Raw genomic sequence first — 15,652 nt, 5'->3', positions numbered from 1 at the left:
CTAGTACATGGAGAAAGAAATACACACATCAAAATACACTGAAGATTTTATTAAAAAGTCAATAAAACAAAATCATTTGCATAGTTTATGTAGTAGAAAAGATTGTAGGTAAATAACACATGATTTTAGGATAAGGAAGTTCCTTCTAAGAAAACCTACAAAGGGAATCAGATCTGAATATATAAAAATCAAGTTTCTATATCTCAAAAACATTAGAAGCAAAACTTAAAAGTGATGAAAGATAGACAATGAAAACCTTAAAACTCAATTAGAAAACTGGGCAAAGAAAGTCAAAGCACACAGGAAAAATAATTTATTGATAAACTAATAAAAATAATTCTCACCCAATACCTGTATAGGTTTTAGAGAAGCAACTTAAATTTAGGAAATCATTTATGGAATAGTTTCCTGGGACCTTCGGGTAGAGCTCAAACCCCTTCATTTTGCCTAACCTAAGACAAGGCCTTCTTCTGCCTGCTTCTCCAGAACCACTTCACCTGCTAAAATCACAAGTAGTTTTCCAAAGGAATCACATTCTCAGCTTCTGCTTGTATTTTTCTCTCTACCTGGAGTGCTACTCTCCTTATCTCTGTGGGTCTTACTCATTCCACAAGCCTTAACTCAGAGGTCACTTTCTCAAAGCTTTTGCTTTCTCCCACTCTCCCACACCTCTCTGCTTCTATCAGAAAACGGAGTATACAGATGACTGTGCTGACATCTATCACACTGCAGCAAGATCATTTTCGCTCTACACTTTTTTAAAAAACAACGGCTCACTCAGGATGTTTTGATTCAGCGATTGACCAGTCCCTTCATTCTGGGCAACGGGAGTAGGAAGAAATGAGAGAGTGGGACAGAAAGGGAGGGAGGGAGGAAGAGATAAAGAGAGACATAGAGACAGAGAGAGAGAGGGAGGGAGAGGGAAGAGAGAAAGAGAGGGAGGAAGAGGAAGAAAGAGAAAGGGAGAGAATGAGTGAGAGGGAGAGAGAGAAAAAGAGGAGAGAGGGAAGAAGGGAGGGGGAGTGACAGACAGCCAGACAGAGACAAAGAGACATTTAAAACAGCATCAAAAACATAAAACACTAAGGAATAATTTAAAATATATGCAAGGTCTCAACACTGAAAATTACAAATCACTGCCGAGAGAAATCAAAGATGAAAATAAATGGAGAGGGATACCATGTTTATGGTTGGAAGAATTTGTATTGTTAAGACTCCGATTCTCCCCAAATTGATCTACAGATTCAACTCAATACCAATCATAATCCCATTAAGCTTTTGTGTGGAAATTGACAAGCTAATTCTAAAATGTATATAGAAATGGAAAGAAATAAGAACATTCAAAGCAATCTTGAAAAAGAACAAAATTGGAAGACTGACACTACTACGTAACCTAAAGACGTTCTATAAAGCTTCAGTAACGAAAACTGTGGTACTAGCATAAGGATCAACAGACAGATCAATATCAACAGAGCGTAATGGAGAGCCTAGAAATAGATGTGCACTTATATGATCATTTTACTTTTGACAAAGTTGTCAAAGCAATCCCATGGGAAAAGAAAGTCTGTTTTCAACAAATGATACTACAACAACCAGATATCAAAATAGAAAAAAAATGAACCTTAAACCCTAACTCACAACATGTAAAAAACAGTTCAAGACAGATCACAGACCCAAACATAAAAACCAAAAATATAAATCTGTTAGAAGAATGTGCAGGAGAATATTTTTAAAACCTTTTTTGTAGGCAAAGATTTCTTAGAGAACACAAAAAGTCATAACCATTAAAAAAAAAATTTGCATAGGCTGTCTTAAAGGGTTTCCACTTGCCAGTCTCAATTTGAACATAAAAATGAATAATGACAGTAATGCTGGAATTTATGTTAGAAAAAAAAGAATCAAGTCCTTAAGTCCACAGTAATATTGTAAAAAAGAGAGATGGGGTAGATGTTCTCCTTTATAGAAAAAACCGTTAGACAAAAAATGTAGAAAGAGGGCCAGCCCGGCAGCATAGTGGTTAAGTTTGCGTGCTCCACTTCGGCGGCCCAGGGTGCATGGGTTGGGATCCCAGGCACGGACCTACACACTGCTCATCAGGCCATGCCATGGAGGCATCCCACGTACAAAACAGAGGAAGACTGGCACAGATGTTAGCTCAGGGTCAATCTTCCTCACAAAATAAACAATAAACAAGATAAACAAATAAATAATGTAGAAGGAATAATAAAATTAGAAAAATCAACAGTTTGTAACACCCAGTTGGAGCAACTGACTCAGGCAAGGATCTTTAATGGATACTAAAAATCATTAAAGGGTTGTTGGGGAATAGGATATTCATAGTCTGAAAGTACTATCCCTCAGATTATTTAATAATTTCATTGGGAATAATATACCTTTATAGTGGAGAGGTCTGGCAAGCACCATCTGCATTAAGTAACCAAACAATATCACCAACACTGGAACAGGCTGACATTATGTGCCTTCCGATGTGATGTAGTAAGAAGTACACAACATCAAATCTGATATACCCAAGCCAAAAAGGTATAAGCTGAACTTAGTTATAAAGAAGAGTCAGAAAACCACAGTATGTGGGACATTTCACAGGACAGTTATCCTGGAGCCTTTGGAGAAGTCAAAGTAGTGAAAAACAAAACAAGAACAAAAAGAAGGAAAAATCGTGTGGATAGTCTTCAAACTTAAAAGAGCATAGATTGAATCTTAAACTAAAAAACAAAAGAAAAAAGAAAAACCTACAAAAGATCATTTGGGAGATTGATTATAGTCGAGTATCCTGGTTATCTACGAGAATGCCCTTATTCTTAGGAGATGCATGCTAAAGCACTGAGCGGTAAGCGTCAGGATGTATGCAACTTAACTTATGAATAGTTCAAAAAAGCATAAGGACATTAGGATGTTTTCGTATGCAGTTGCTCTATCAATCTATCTATCCATCCATCTATCCAGTATATATAAACATATATAGAATATACGTAAATATATTAAACATAATATGCATACAGTTTACATACAAATATGTAGTATACATGTATATATATCAAAGACAGTAGAGGCAAATTTTCATTGCAAAAACTCATCAAATTAACCCTGCTATAAAGATGAGCTACCCACAAGAGCACAGAATGAGGAACCAGAATCACCCTAGGAAATCTCTTCAATCAACCTATAAAGTAGAATGCACACGGCTTTTGCACACACTCATCTGTTTGATAGTTCTTATGTACATACATGACAGTTGGAGACACAGTGATAGACTGAAAGGAAAACCTACATGAGATTTCTGAGCATCCAAATCATTCTGCCCTTAATATAACCATCAAGTTACCTAACACCAATGGAGATTGGTTGAAGACTTCTACAGTGCTTGTGACCGCAGACAGGAGTCATTCTGTCTGAATTTTGAGCCAAGGTCAAATACCTAATAATGGTCTTGTCGTTGTTGTCACAGGTGTGCATGAAATAGTGGAGTGCACATCATGCGGTTTGGGGTCTAAAGGTTCCTCAGGTCTTTAGTGAAAATGTGCATAAGACATCACTTTACTGTAAGCATTTAAGAGCAAATTTGTCCTTCACCTGTTAGTACATGAGTACTCCAACTCTTCCCAGACACTTGAGGAAACAGATTTTCTACAAAGGAGAGACTGTTTACCTATCAAGGCGCAGGCGCATCATGTGTTGTTTTATTCATGCAGTGACCTAATACACTGGTACCTCATTTCAACTGTACTTCCTTCTGTTCTTTCTCTTATTTTCCTCTAAGAACTTAGAAAGTACAACTCCACAGTAACATCTATATATACTATTTCCATGGTTTTATTCTCAATATATATTTTCTAGGTCTCATATTTTCTAGTGTTGTTTACATTTGTTTCAGATGTAATGAAAGGTTTTATTCCATCCTGATAAAACTGCTCACTCTTCATTGCCATGCATTCTGCCCCTTCCCCCCCACACTATTAAAGCTCTATGTCATTTTTTGCAGTCTTGTCTCATTCAATAATTTCTGCTAATATCCACAGATGAAACTAATTATGTGCACATAAACAGAATTTAATCTTTTGACAATCTGCTTAAAGACTCAGATTTATTTAGAAATTGATATCAATGTCTCAAAAAATTTAAAGCAGAAAAAAAATATGGAGTTTTTAAGGCACTTCTCTAATAGACACTAATTTATCTCCCAAGCCCAAACCTGTGCTTCCAGCAATTTAATTTATAAGTGACCTATTTCTACTGCAATATTAAAAATATTGGTGAACTTCTACTTAACATATAACAGAGAGAGAAATATTAAAATTACAGATGGCTGGGTAAATGCATATCAATGTTTTCATAAGTTATGAGGCAAATCTAATACATATTAAGAAACTGAATCTGCATATATACTACAAGATTTAAGAACTGTACTTGAAAATTTTTGAAAATTCAAAGTTTGCCAGAATATACCACATCTCCTTCATTTACTCCACAAATATGTTCTGAGCACCAAAAATGTATGAGGTCCTCTGGGCAATGTGGCAGTGAATCCAACAGAAAAATTTCCTACCCTCACAGAACCTACCTTCTTGAGTAACGGGACAGAGGATAAAGATAAACAAAGGAGCACTGTCATTGTAAACTAAGTAGTCAGGAGGACTGCACTGAGATCACCACAGGTGAGGCAGAGGTGGAGCAAAGACTCGAAGAAGATAACAGAGGGATGTCATGTAGATTTCTGCAGGCAGAAGAAGGGTGAGGACAGAGCCTGGAGGAGGGTGGACCTGGCCAGGCAGGAGTTCAGCCAGGTCATCAGCCTTAGTTTTGCTGGTGCTGAGTGACAGAGTGGGAGAGCAACAGGAGAGGATAACAGAGAAGTTAACAAGGGGCCAGGCCTGTGAGACTTTAAGGCCACTGTGAAGACTTTAACTCTGAATGAGAGGGGAAGACACTGGAAGGTTTTCAGTAGAAGAGAAACATGATCCAACTTAAGTTTTCAGAGGTTCTCTTGCTGAGAAAGAAGCAGGAGACCAGTTAGAGGACTATGGGAATAATTTGGGAGACAGAGGATATATTGACTTAGTAGACTAAGCTGGTGGTAGTGGTGGTGGTGAGAATTGGTTGGTTCTAACTACAGAGCCAAAAGCATTTGGTCATGGCTTGGGCATGGGGTACAGGATAAAGAGAGGCCTAAAGGAGAGCTGCCCGATTGTAGCCTGAGGAAACGGAAGGATGGAGTTGCTATTTACCGAAATGGAGAGAAGAGAGGAAGGGCAGCCTTGAGGGAGAACATCAGCTGAGTGTGGACACATAAAGTATGAAACGCTTATTAATATCCAAGTGGAGATAAAGTAAGCGGTTGGTTCTAAGTCAGGAGTTGAGGGGAGAGGTCTGAGCTAGAAACAGAAATTTGGGAGTCAATATGAGATACACGAAAGGCATGAGATACAACAGAAATTAGAATGTTCTCCCTTCTCTTCAAAAAAGATGAGAAAAAAATAAAGTGCATTTATTTGTAGAACAGAAAGTAACTACGAGGTGGGCCCCATTTAAGCCCACTAAGAGTTCCCATTTTATTAAATAATAAGCAATGAACACCTACAAAATGTAAAATCCCAAGCAGACATGTAAAAGGCTTCAAAAGGTAATGCAAAAGCTCCCCTGCTCTCAGCAGAACTTCCGTCTAGTCGAGGAGGTAGACAGTATACAAATAACACAAGGGATCGACTGGAGCGAGGAAAGAAATCAAGTCAGACTCTCAAAAATAATCAAGCCACTGGGATGTTGCTTCGTCCAGGGGAGGATAAGCCAGTTGGACAGAGGAAGGACATTTGACAACGTATATCTGATCTTCCACAGATCACAGGTTGGCAAAATGGCAGCATGCCACAGAGTGGCCAAAGTCATGTTGGGAGTACATGTTGTTAGAGCCCCACCCCTGTAGGGGTCAACAACTTGGTAGCTGGTTATGTCACCAGCACTGGCTGAATCAGATGGGCAGCACATTATAGCTACAACTCATCACTGCCCAAAAAAGCCTCTCTCAAGATGGGCTCTGCCAAACAAGAATATCCTTTTGTCTCTCATCTTTTTCAGACACTGCTGTCAGGTGGCCCAGAATAAATGGAACAACAGGGTCGCTACAGCTGTCTTCCTCCAGCTTCTGTCTCTCTCCAACCTCTGATTCTCCTCCTAGTAGATCTCTTCTGGTGCTCAAATTGATTTTACAGCTTTTCCCCCCTTCTCAGCATCAGCTCTAATCCTACACTCAACTATTTTCTCCACAGCTCACCTAGAAACTCCTTTGTCTTTAATCTTCCGGGTCACAGAAGCTATATGTAACCTCATATTCCTTCATAAGTCATATGAAGTCATTTCCACAAGCACAAACGACTGCTGATTTTTTTCATTGCTGACTGCCAATCATTTTCCAAACAGAATCTTGTTCTCAGAGAACAAAATCTACTTTTGGCTTTCCTAAAAAAATCACAGTAGATCAGTTATAAAATATCTGATGGTTATTATGGAGTTACCACTATTTTTCTCAACTTAACCTCATTAATACTGTCAACCATCAGCAGATAGTAATTCAGGGTAAACACGTTGCTCCTTAGTTCACACACTGTCACGAATATTTAAAGCTTCCTCTTAGAGATGAGTTGCCAGCTTCAGCAATGATGGAGTCAAGAGTCATATTACTACCTACACAGATGAAGGCCCCTCAATTGAGGAACTTGAAAGATTTTCCAATGCACGTGTGGACATCTCTGCACCATGTGATGCCATTTCTTCAGTACTTACTGCAAGCAATTTTCGAGCAACTGCTTTCAATTCTCAGGATGGAATTCATGATCTTACTGATCCAGATCTGAAAATCAATAATATCCCAAAGCAGCGAGCCTACTGCTCTCCTATGAATCACAGGAAGGTGGCTAAAAGTGTGCACTTCTTTTAGTAACTATCTTTCTTCAACTCAAAGACAAAAATTAGGTATGTGTTCATCACATTCTTCACAGGCTTCCCCAGACCTCTCTCTCTAAACAAGAAAACAGAAGCTAAACTCCAAGTAGCCAGCTGATGAGTGGACAGCATAGCCAAGGTGGCTATGCAAGGCAGGCTGAGTTTCTTTTCACTCAATAACACAGGGCTTGTTCTCTAGAAGGGGAGAAAGAAGGTTCCTGCAAGTGTCACTCCAGTTGAGAGAGCCATTTTCTACTCACCGCTCCTGTGTTGGCTCTGTCACTAGTAAAAGCAGCACACTAACAGTAATGCTAGGGAAAAAGTAATATCAATGGCCCCTGGAGCTATCTAAGGCCAAGGTCCTATTTCACAAACTAGAGCAAGTCAATAAAAGTGAATGCCATTTACATCTTTGCCCAGGAGTACTTACCAACAGGCAGAAGTTACATACATTACACGTTATCTCCTACATTTTAATACACAAGGACAGCACACAGTTCTAAGAAAAATTACTGATCCCTACCATGGACGAAGGATTGAGGTTCAAAGCTTAGTGCATGTGACACAGTGATAAGGAAAGTCAATCTCAAAATCTTGATGCCTAGTTTTAAAAAACACCAGTACCCTTTTCTCTTTCTTCATCAGACTTCTCCAGCTATCACACAGGAAACTAGACCCTCAAGAGATCAGCATCAGATGACTTTGTCAACCTAGCTTGCACTTCAGAAAATAGAATCACATAAACAATGACCACTAACTCTAAGACTCAATGCAACCACAGGCTAATCCATCCAGAAAACAGAGTCTGAATTACAGCCTAACAAAGAGTACGGGCTCGGAGCACATGTTACCAGGGCAGAGGATATTGCAAAAGTAGGATCTCTTTAAGCTCACAAGGTTCTCAATAAAGGTTTGAAACTAGCACCTTCTCAAAAAATCTGCTCCCAAATAACTGAACAAGAGATAAGCAATTAGAAAATCAAAAAGAAAATTAAAAGAACTTAAAAATACTGATACAGACCGATAATATATAAACTACCTGTAAATACTTTAAAAACGTTTAAAGGAAGAAAAATTAACCAATAATTATCAGTAATATCTTGTTTACAGTTTTTATTATTAAAACAATGTGTTAAATTTGATTCTGTTGCTGGCTCCACCTTCCAAACATTCCTAACCGTTGACCATGTCATTCCCTCTAATACCTCTCCTCAGTCTTTTCCACGCTTTTCCCAATCACCATTCATCCATATTATTCCAATAATTCAGTCTGCTCATCTCCAAAACATTCTCCATACTGGTATCGCGCTCCTTTTTCTAAAACGTGAATGCATCACTTCATTTCTCTACTCAAAACTCCACTTCCCTCACACCCAGGACTCCGGCTGTACTAACCTATTTTTAGTTCGCTTGTACAAAAGAAGGTTTCACCATCCACATGTTTGTCCTAATACTCATTCTGCCTGGAGTGCCTTTTCCTCCAAGTACCAAACAATTAACAGCAGTAATAAGCCTATTCATTGTTCAAGGAGGCTTAAATATCACTTCCTCAATGAAACCTTGTCTGATCCCATTGGTATAATATATATGCTATATATCCTTCTTTAACAGCACCTCTAATCTTTCATATTTATTTCACATATTGTTTACATGTCTTGCTCTCAGTACCACACCAAAAGCGCCTGGAAGATACTTCTACAGCCTTAGCACCGAGGGAAATGCCTAGCCATGTGTTAGACACTGAATTGTTTGTTAAATTCATGAATTACAAATATTGTATAAAAGTATGGAGTCAGGGTACTTGCTAACTAAAGTTAGACAAGCTTACACATATGCCTGGAGTTTTAATAGATTATATTAAATAAACTAAGAATATTTAACCTCTGATTACTATAATTGACAACGGAATTAATAAAAATGCCCCAACCTCCCCAAATTAATTTGGTCATCTCCTTTTCAAATCTATTTTGAACGCTATTTAGTGAAGTCACTCTAACAACACACAACACAACCTGGTACAAATATATAGAAAAAAAGAAAGAAATCACTATATGAGTGGGAACCTATCCAGCCCAAATGAATGGACAGATATGTAATAAGTGTCCACCATATGTAAAACACTATGCTAGACACTGCGGGGAAAAGTAAGATGCGAAAGAAATGGTTCCTATCCTCAAGTAAAATAAAGTTTCATAAAGGAGGTGAAATGGTTATACAAACGATTAGAAATCAAAGTCTAACGTAATTATAATACAAATAAAACTGAATTTTAGGTTCTTGTAGCCGAAAAGCCTTCGTAAAAAGCTGGCCTAAGAAAAAACGTACGACTTTGAAAGAAATGAAAAGACACCATAGTGCAAGGAAAAGGTAAACTGGAGTAAATTAAAAACAGAGGAGGGGCAGGAGCATGTGCAGGAGCGGCGAGCCTCCCTGGTTCTGGGAGAGACCCCACGAAGGGAGCCACAGGAAACGCAGCTGGACAGTAGTGTGTAGACAGGTTCTGAGGGCCAAGAAATGTCAGTGTAAGAGCCGTGAGCTTGCTGTTCACACCTGGAGCAGCGGCATGAAGGCACACAGGCTCAGTTCAAGAAGCCAGGGGACTGAGGAGCAGAAAAACACTCCAAAGGCCAGCACAATTCCATATGCTACTAAAAAGTAGGTGGAGAGAATTCAACTCAGGCTCAACTGGTTACTGTCTGTCAACAAAGTGGAGGTATGGCTGTGGTTTGTTTCTCTAGGACACAGCCACTGAATTCCAGAAGTCGTTTTCTCAATGTCCTATAAAAGATGGATTTTTAACACTTGAACAAGTAGAGGTCATGAAAGAAAGAGTTATGCATGATGCTGCTGAAGGATGTACTGTACAGAACTTCAAACTGAGTCCGCACTGAGCAGCAGAGCATTAAAATTTCAAAGTGTGACGGATGACCAGCTTTAACTCTCACACTCTTTTGGCTTAAAAGAAAGCAAGACAACCACTTCTAGTCTAGAAGCCCTACTCCACTCATTTCATTTCCACAGCCTTAAAAGAAAGGAAACTTTAGTCCTCTACACAGAATCTACCTCATTTCCCCCATCAAATGAAGGTACACTGCCCTGCAATGTCACATTGCTGCGAAGTCCACCCCAAAAGACACTGCAAACTGATGGCCTGGGAGAAAATCTTGTCCGTACACAGGTGATACTGTTTGTCTGTCTGCTGGCTGGCTTGCATGATCTTTCATCAACACTGAATTAATTGCCAATATCAAAAGATGAGAGTTTTTCACACAAATAAAATCCATATTTCTAGCTTCTCTTGAAAAATACGGAATTCTGGCAAAACTCCCCAGGTCACCCAGCTGCCTTACGACTTACTTACAGCCCTACCTGGTCCCTTTCGGCATTTGCTTTGTCTCCTGGTTCACATGGGTCTTTGGACCCCTGACAGTCAGTGCCTAGTCTGAGCAGGCTCTGCTGGGCCAGGGTTTGCAAAGAGCACTGCATGGTTTCACATCCAGTATAACCTTACGTTACTCAACCTCTCTAGGCCTCCGCTTCTCCTTCTGTGAAGTGACAACAGTAACAAAACCTACCTAAGAGGGCTGTAGCAAGGAATACATTAGGTTGTATAAAGCGGTGGTTCTCAAGGTGTCAGGCGCTGGCGGGAAGGATTCTAGCCCCCAACTGCTACCCCACTCAGGACATCTGGCAATGTTTGGAGACATTTTTGGTTGTCACAACTAGGGAAGGTGCCACGGGCATCTAGTGGGTAGAGCCCAGGGATAGTGCTAAACATCCTAAATGCACAGGACAGCCCCCATGATAAAGAATTATCTAGCCCAAAACGTCAACAGGGCTAGGATGAGAAACCCTGATATAAAGCATTGAGGACTGCAACTGACACAGAGGAAGCCTTCTGTAAGTGTCAGTTATTATCAACAATAACAGAAGCAAGTCCTGGCTGGTGCTCCTCAGTTGGAGAAACTTCTAATAGCTCAAAGAGCTCCTTGTGCTGCCTTTGATAAATTTAACGAACCATACAGATAGGAAAATGTACTTGTAATTATCTGGTTCCACATCATTAACTCAGCAAGCAAGTGATTAACTCAAAAAAATAGTTACGAGAATATGTTTTCCTGAAACAAAAAGCAAACCAGAATATACTTTGGCAAGCAATAATGTGCAATATTTGAAAAGCATACGGTCCTGGATAATATGGGACACGGAAACCTCTAATTACCACATCTTAGAAGGTACTAGACCAAATTCCTCCAAACTCCAAGTTTAATATACGGAGGATGCCCACTAGTCCCAAGATATTTTCTGGAAAACAGTGATAAGAGGGGAAGTAGAAGAGAAAGGTTTTAAACTAAAGAGCCTACCAAACCCCATACCCCCCAGTGCCTGCCCCGGAAGATCCTGCAGGCTTAAACAGCTGAGTCAGCGATCCTTGGTGAGAGGGCCTGCTTTCACTGAGTCACGACAAGAGGTATCTTCCAGATTCAGGTTCACTCACAAGCAAAGCAAGCGAAACCATCCGGAAGGCCCGAGCCGGGCTGACCCACTCTTCAGAGGATGCCAGGAGTGCTGATACAGGACATGGGACCCAGTGATGGCCTGCACGGGGCCCTGCTGCTGTGAACCGAGTACGGAGCAGGCTTCCCGGCCCAGGACTGCAGCGGCCCCGGGCTAGTCTCTCTGGGCCTCAGTTTTCTCATCTTTAACATTAAAAAGTGCAATTGCTGTTATTTTTTCCTATACTATAAACACAGAGAACGATGGTTTTTATTTGCAACCATGTGCCTTTAACATTTACAACCCAAAGATTTGAGTTCCTCTCAAGGGACCCATTGGTAAAGGTAGAAGTCAGGCCCTTAACTGAAACAGGAAAGAGGTTCTGTTGAATCAAAGCCAAGAAAAGCATAACAGTGCTTCTCTCAAAGACGAGGCAATAAAAGCACCAACAAAACTAAACAGCTCTACAATCTACAAAAAACTCTGCATGGATAACATAACTATTAAGTCTCTTTTAAGTTCAGGCCAACACATACTTGAACACCCATATACAAAACAGTGCACTACAAAAGATATCAAGATTGGTAAACTGCGGCACAGAGAAAGACTCCCAAAAGTACGTGAAAGAGAACACTTCCATTAAAGAGGCAGAGGAACGATCTCATTGAGGAAGCAGCACAGACCGACAGAGAGGGGCAGGGGGAACTTTGGCTGGCTGGATGTGTCCACCCACTAGGCACTCCAGGCTGCAGACAGAGCACAGGCAGAGGCACTGAAGCTGGAAAGGCAGGAGTCCAGTCTGGGACACTGGGTTCACGGTGGAAGGATGGGACTATAATTTGAGGCCAAATCACAACCACCTGGATCTTCAGAACATGCACATCAGGGCATGAACAATCTTAAAGAACAGAGATATTTGGTCAAAGTATCCAGCAGATGGCTTAAAGAGCAAAAGCTCTCCTTTGCCTAAAGTGAAATATCTTCCAACATTTAAGAAAGAAGGCGTTAATTCCATTAACATTACTCTAATTTGACTAATGAAAAAAGACAATTTCTATAAAGTTACAGGAAAATCAAAAAGCCACCAGAAAGTAAACTATTTTTTAGTTTACTGTTATTTATCTACCACATCCCAATCATAATTAATAAAATAAGCAAGCCCTAGAAATAAACAATGGGTATCTTTAAATGGTAGGAACATAGTAACCCACTTTTCAACCATATAATTTATAAAGTGATTTTTACCTATTTTTTAAAATGATAATATATTACTAAGAAAGAGAAGTTATATCCCTGAACTGACACAGGGACTTCCTCAATCATAGAAAGAAACTCCACTTGCCAACAGAAACTATGAACTAGCAAACTCTACGCAATATTCATTCGTAAGCATAAGGTTAAAGCTGGGAAAACAGTAACAAATTTTAAACTCCCTTTCAAAGATGTGTGAAATTAAAACCAATTTTATAGTTATTTTGATGCCACTTTCTACTAACAGAAACCAAAGATTCATCCAGAAAGTTTACAGCTGCTCATTCCTGAGAAAAGGGAAGGAAATATAGCAAAGGACTATTTTGGCCCAAGAAGCAGCACTGTTTCATCTTTTAAAATTACCTTGTATGACTTTATGGACAGTAAATTCACGATGTTGAAATACTATATTTTTATATGTATGGAAACCCTTCGTGATGAAACCTTCATGAAGTAAGTACAGCAGAAAAAACACTAAGCTGAGAATCCACAGGGTGAGAATTTGGTGCCAGTTATGTCTTAATCACTGAACATTTATGGCCTCGACAGCCCCAGCTTTAAACTGAGAGGATTGAATCACGATCTCTACAAGGCTATTTCATAAAATATAATTTCCAACAACAGAGATCTGTAGCTGCTGTTGTATATATACTCAGGAAAGCAGTGAATCAGGCTTTGGGGCAGGCTAATTGGCGTGTTCAAATCTAGGCTCCCTCAGTACTAACTGGGTGGCCTTACGTGTAAGCTTCCTTTTTGATCTGGAAGGGATAATATTTACCTTTGCAAGATGTTGGAAGGATTAGAATGTATGTAATGCATCTGGCACACTGTAAGCACTAAATAAAGGCAGACTTTAAGTCTCTAGTCAGTAATAAAAGTTCTAACGGAAAAAGGTCATCCACTTGACAATGCAGTTTCCTAGAACTGAGGTTGGAGAAGAGCAAGCACTGACCGCCAGTCCTTTCCCCAAGGGGGAGCACATAAAGATAATACTGGAGGGGACTCATGGTTGGGAGCAGGAAGGATAAAAGCAGGAAGCTGAAGGTAAGCAGAGGCTTAGAGTCCTGCACATAATAACAACGAACAGGAAAGAAACAGCATGGGGGACACAGTGCTTGAGGGAAGAAGACATCTTTCCATTAAGAAAGAGGACCATTGGCGAAAAAGTATATAATGAATTACTGCACTGATTTCATAATGAAAATAAAGCAGAGCTGGTCAGAGTCTACGAGTGCCACTAAAGAAAATAAACAGGGCTTTGGCAATACACAAATCCTATTTCCTTCCCCCCCTGCAATTCTTACACAGGCGGGGTTCACACAACCCTGCTCCTGCCCACCACTCGGGTGTCATCTCCCACCTCTGTTGGGGACCTCAGCCTCCCCTAGGTTCACTCCACTCCAGCCACACAGCTTCGCTTCCATCCCTGGAGCAGGCCAAGCTCATTTTTGCTTTAGCTCCTCTGCACTGTTATGTCTGCCCGGAAACTTCCACCAGATCTTCCCACGGCTGACTCATTCTAAACGTCTCACCCAAACTGTCACTTCCTCAAGGAAGTCTTCCATGACCACCACATCTAAATTTCCACCTACATCCCAGTCACGCTCTAGCCTCTTACTCTGTACTATTTTTCTAGCGTTGATCATTATCTAAGATTGTCATTTTTGTTTACATGTTTATTGTATCTCCACCAAAATGTAAGGTCTCTGAGAGCAGGAACCTTATCTAAATTTTTCAGCACTCAATCCTCAACACCTAAAAGAAAGTGTAGCAGGGATGAGGCACTCATCAGATAAACTTGTCCAAAGAACAAATTCAAATGATAATAATTACCATCCTTCACTGAACATAAGGAAGGAAATGTCCCCTGAAGTGGCTTTAATTTCATTTCTTTAATGCAGTTTTATGCAATAATGCAGTCTTAAAAGGCCAATGTTTGCGATAGTAAGATTTAAAGAGAACGGATTTTTCATGACAGTACAAAATATCATATATATGTGCATATATTGCACAGTACACATTTTCCTTCATGAGCATGAATTATGCCCCATGTTATTAGAATCCATAAATAAAGCAATGGTACCATAAGCTGTTTTGTTTGTGAGATCCTGCTTCTAGAAAGAGCAGGTGTATGGGGAGATGGAATATAGATGGGAATTATCTTCCAGAACCATTCTCAGAATTCTGAGACAAACTGAACTAATTCCAGTATATTTGAGGTTAAACCTGTTACTCTGTTACCTTGCTAAACTTATCCAAATTATTACCGAGTCAAATGATGAATTCAGTGATTTCATCTGTGAAATAGAAGACAAATGACATGGTGAAATTGGCACATTAAGGAAATGGTAAGAGAAGTTCCACTATGTTAACCCATGTTCGAACTAAAAGAGAAAAAGATCACCTTTTAATTCCAAACCATAAGTCAGCATGCTGAGATTGCAAAACATGGCCCCATGAGTGGGCAAGGCAGCAAACTGAAATCACAACCACAACGCCCCTGGCTTGCGCTTTTTAAATTTTGTTTTGTTTTGAACACAGCTTTTCTTAAGGAATAAGAGGCCAGCAGCCGACCTTGTCTGTATAACCCACGCATCCCCCATCCACCATTCTTGGTCACTCTGGAGGGCCCACGGCGCCAGCACGGGGCTGGACCCCACCGAGGACTCCTCGAGGCGAAGGAACGGAGACCTCACTACCTGCATCCGTCCCCTGAATCCCAGCAAGCCCTGGAGGCGGTGGGGCTGGGCATTCTGCAACTTCACTTCTGTATCCTTTATATAAACAGCCTGCCTAGCCCCTCCTCCTCCCCGGACGACAGTGCAGGGCTGAGCAAACAGAAGCAGACGCCCCCGCTCTGGCCTCCGTTCGCGGCCTCCTCTGAGCCCCGGGGGAAGGCATCTGACCCCGGGTGACTCAGTTTTCCAATCTGTCAAATAGGGTGGCGAGC

The 15,652-nt window shown here is 40.4% G+C and overlaps 1 protein-coding gene across 2 annotated transcripts in view; it reads right to left on the bottom strand.

Annotated features, from left to right (window-relative positions):
* Positions 1–15,652, bottom strand: part of STARD3NL (STARD3 N-terminal like) — a 47,620-nt gene that overhangs the window by 31,669 nt on the left and 299 nt on the right. The gene's annotated exons all lie outside the window — the stretch shown is intronic.

The sequence above is a fragment of the Equus przewalskii genome, chromosome 4 (assembly GCF_037783145.1).
Source record: "Equus przewalskii isolate Varuska chromosome 4, EquPr2, whole genome shotgun sequence".
Taxonomy (NCBI): Eukaryota; Metazoa; Chordata; class Mammalia; order Perissodactyla; family Equidae; genus Equus; species Equus przewalskii.
Note: the sequence above shows the minus strand (reverse complement) of the source record. Positions and strands in the feature narration are given on the sequence as shown.